The sequence below is a fragment of the Octopus bimaculoides genome, chromosome 20, assembly GCF_046866305.1.
Source record: "Octopus bimaculoides isolate indiv1 chromosome 20, ASM4686630v1, whole genome shotgun sequence".
Taxonomy (NCBI): Eukaryota; Metazoa; Mollusca; class Cephalopoda; order Octopoda; family Octopodidae; genus Octopus; species Octopus bimaculoides.
The window spans coordinates 26127410-26131449 of NC_142947.1; positions in this window are offsets into that span (position 1 = coordinate 26127410).

Consider the following 4040-nt stretch of genomic DNA (forward strand, 5'->3'; position numbering starts at 1 on the left):
TTTAAACCAGACAATATATTGAAAACACACCCACATAGATTGCATATCTGATTTGGACCACCAAGAGCTGCAATTAAGTTCTCATCTTTGTGGATCTTAAAATGTCTTTTGAGAGCATGTATACATACAAAGGTATAGTCTGTCACAAACTGTACACACTAAAAGGTCACTGAGATTCACCTTCTCATTCGCCACATTCTTCTTTAAATCTCTTTTGAGTCTTGCATGTGTCACCCTGGCCTCCTCAAAAGATTTCTCTCCATTCCACACATTTCTTCGTTTCTATGGCCTTTGGAGCCATTCCAGGTGACTTCATGGTAGTTCATATGCCATCCTTAAACTTTTCTAGGTTTACATCGATTGTGTTTCCCCTCCATAAAACACCGATTGTGTTTCCTCACCATAAAACAGCTGTTTGGGTGTGCGTTCATCCACCATTCGAGCGATATGGCCACACCATCTCATTTGATTTTTCTGAATCATTGATTTAATTGAAGTGCTGCCTGGCAGACGCAAAGACATCTGTATTTGAAGTAAAAATGCCCCATTTAATGTTTAAAATGCGGTGAAGACATTTTTTTAATGTAGAATCGTTCCAACAGTTTGAAATGTCTTTCATCACACGTCCATGTTTCAGAAATATTCAACAGGGATGGTAAGACGAACGATTTGTAAAGAACCAATTTTGTGTTGTTATTTATATGTCGTTGGCGCCATCCCCGTGATTCAAAACTACCAAATGCTTGCGCTGCCCTTTGAATTCGCAGGTGTATTTCTGTGTCCAGATTTCCATCATTTTGTATAGAGCTTCCGAAATAGATGAAAGAGTCTACAACCTCCAGTCACTTACCCTTAACGAAAGTTTTAGTGGGGTTGCAAACAGCACCATGTGCAGGTTGATACATGACAACTGTTTTTTTCAAGTTGATGATCAAGCCAAAATCATTACAAGCTGAGTTAAATGCAGATACAAGAGATTGCAGGCCCATATCAGAGTGACTGACTAAATCGCAATCGTCAGGGTATAAGAATTCTCTAATGAGTGAAGTTTGTTTTGAATTTCAGTCTAGTCAGTTTAAAAACATTCCCTATTGTTTGATATTTTATATAAATATCCTCCTCAGAGTTTTGAAAAGCGTGTGACAGTACATCAGCAAACTATATTGCAAAGAGGGTGGGTGCATCAAGGTCGCCTTGCTTTACTCAATTTTCCATGGCAAAAGATTCAGAAATCCGACCATCAAGATTAACTCTAACCTTCGTATCTTGATGTAAAGCCCTGGTCATGTTTACAATTTTTTTCTGGGTAACCTATTTTCCTTAGTATTAGTCAAAGCGTATTTCGATTAACAGTAACGAATACCTTAATACCTTGATTAAATCAACAAAGCAATGTTATAGAGCAAGATTCTGTTCAATGAACTTTTCCTGAAATTCTCTAATAGTAAAGATACAATCAACTGTGCCTCTGGAGGAGCGAAAACCACATTGAGACTCAGACACCATATCTGGAACAATGAAGGTATTTAAGCGCTCTAACAGAATGCGGGCAAGTACTTTTCCAATTACAGACGAAAGTGAAATCCCACGAAAATTACACAGATCCTTTGACCCCGATTTATACAAGGAGACTAAAATGACATCAATCCAGTCTTGAGACACTTCCTCAGTTCTCCAACAGAGACAAATTAATATATTTAATAGTTCAAACATTTTTTTCACTACCATATTTCAAGACCTCTGCACAGATTTCATCAGACCATGGAGACTTATTGTTATTCAGCTTATTCATAGCGAAATAAATATCATTTAGAGTTGGTTCAAATGCCATATCCCTTAGAACTGGAAGGTGTTCGATTTTTTCTATCATCCTCATACAAACGGATGATGGCCTATTCAAAAGTGCAGAAAAATATTTTATCTAGCGCTTATGGTTAGAAGCGGTGTTAATCAAAAGCAAACGTCCATTTCCTGTTCTCACTGGAGCTATTGAAGATTTGGGGTCATATACCTCCTTGACATAAGAGTACAAACTCTAGGCATCATTTCTATCAGCTGCTTCATGCGCCCATTTTGTTCTGTCACTCCACCATTCCTGTTTAATTTTCCTAAGAGCAGTCTGCACTTTCCATTTCAGCTTTCTGTAAGCTTCGTTTGAGTTGGGGTTGAAAGACTGAGAAAGAAGTGCATTGCCTAAGTTTTGTTTTTCTGAAAGTAGATCATGAATTTCTGGTGATTTGTCTGAAAACCAGTCACTGGACTTGCGCGATTTAAATCCAACCGAAGAACTTGCAGCCGGAAATACTTTCGCTTTGAAATCTTCCCATAAATTGTTTGGATCAAGATTGATACTTTCTATAGCATCGTGGAATCTTTGTAAGTTGCTTGGAAATCTGAAGTTTCCAACGTTTAACTTTTTGGCTACCTAAGGACCAGACAGTCGACTTTTAGACATTCCACGCACTAGAAGATGGTCAGTCTAGCTCTCTGCTCCTCTCAGATGGTTTTATACTTATTTCTCTGTTTAAACAGTATTGGTAACAACCAAATTATTCTCAGTACAAAGCGTCAAAAGAGCTACTCCACTTTTATTACATTTTCCAATCTCATGTCTGCCACGAAATGTAGTCATTTCCAACTCTTGCGTTGAAATCTCCCAATATGACCAGCTTGTTAGAAATTGGTACTTTCCTCAATAGTTGTACTAGATCATCATAAAACTGTCCTACAGCTTCATCAAAATGAGACATTGTTGGTTTATAAATACTGACAACGGTAAGAAACCCATCTTTTGTCAGTTTTATGCGGCATGACATAGTTCGTTGAGATATACCACTTGGAAATTCTGCAATGAAGGATACTAATGAATTCTTGAGAGAAAACCCAACAACAGATTCTCTATGCTGACCTTCAGGTAGGTCTCTCCAGAAGATAGTATATCCATAAGTAGGTTCATTTGACCCTCACCGCAGAGTTTCAGAGAGCGTAACTATATCAAGAAAATATTTCTTAAGTTCACATGCAATAAATGCCGTACGCCTTTCTGGTCTCTTGTTGAAATTAGTGTGCGCACATTCCAACAGCCAAAAATTCAGAGGATGTTTATTTATTCTTCTTCTTGAAAATTGTTTGACCACAGTGGCAGAATGACGACCGGGCCCAGCCTGTGGCACATTGGGACACCTACCGAGCCAGACTGTTCCCCTGACATTCCCAAGCCTTTTTTTTGCTATTTACTGAATCTGAGACATTTTACAGTAGGTTGAAAGTGCATTTTTAGGTTTCTGCCAACCAATTCAATCATTTACTAAGATTTGGTGTACAAGAAGTACCTGTGCAAATGAATAATTTTCAGTGGGTATAGCTTGCACTGCACTAACCCCACCTATAGGGCTAAGAAGACTTTCGCCGGTATGATATGAGAACATTCGCCGGTATGACATATATAAATATATATGTATAATTAAGATTCAGTTGAATTAGGTACTTAAATTGAGGCACCTTGATAGTTCAGTATAGTTCGCACACCTCAACAATATTATGGGAATATTGAATATCAAGACTCTGTGTAGGAGTGTTTGTACATCATATTCATGTCGTGAATATCTCCGCTCTTGGTAATTCAGATATGTACTTTTTATATAAAGGTACTTTCTATAGTATTTCCGAAGTGCAAATTCCCAGTTTGGTGAACAGAATATAAATAAGTAACAAAGCCGTAATGAATTGACACCTGTACGTCTTTGCTACTTATATATATATATATATATATATATATATATATATGTGAGACATCTGTATTTTCATAGTTTGCCAAGGTGAAGGTAGTGCTTCGTTTGTCACTTGAAGCCATTTCATTGAGTTTATATGACTGGAAGAACAGGAGGGAATCTTCTGTCACTCTCGACGATGAGCATTCCTGGAATTCGAACTTATTCATTGAATTACAGTGTAAAGTGGAATCCCCAAACAAAATCAGCATAACACTGATTAGGTCCCGTCCCTCCGACAGGGTAAACCTACAGTTTCCGCCAAACTTA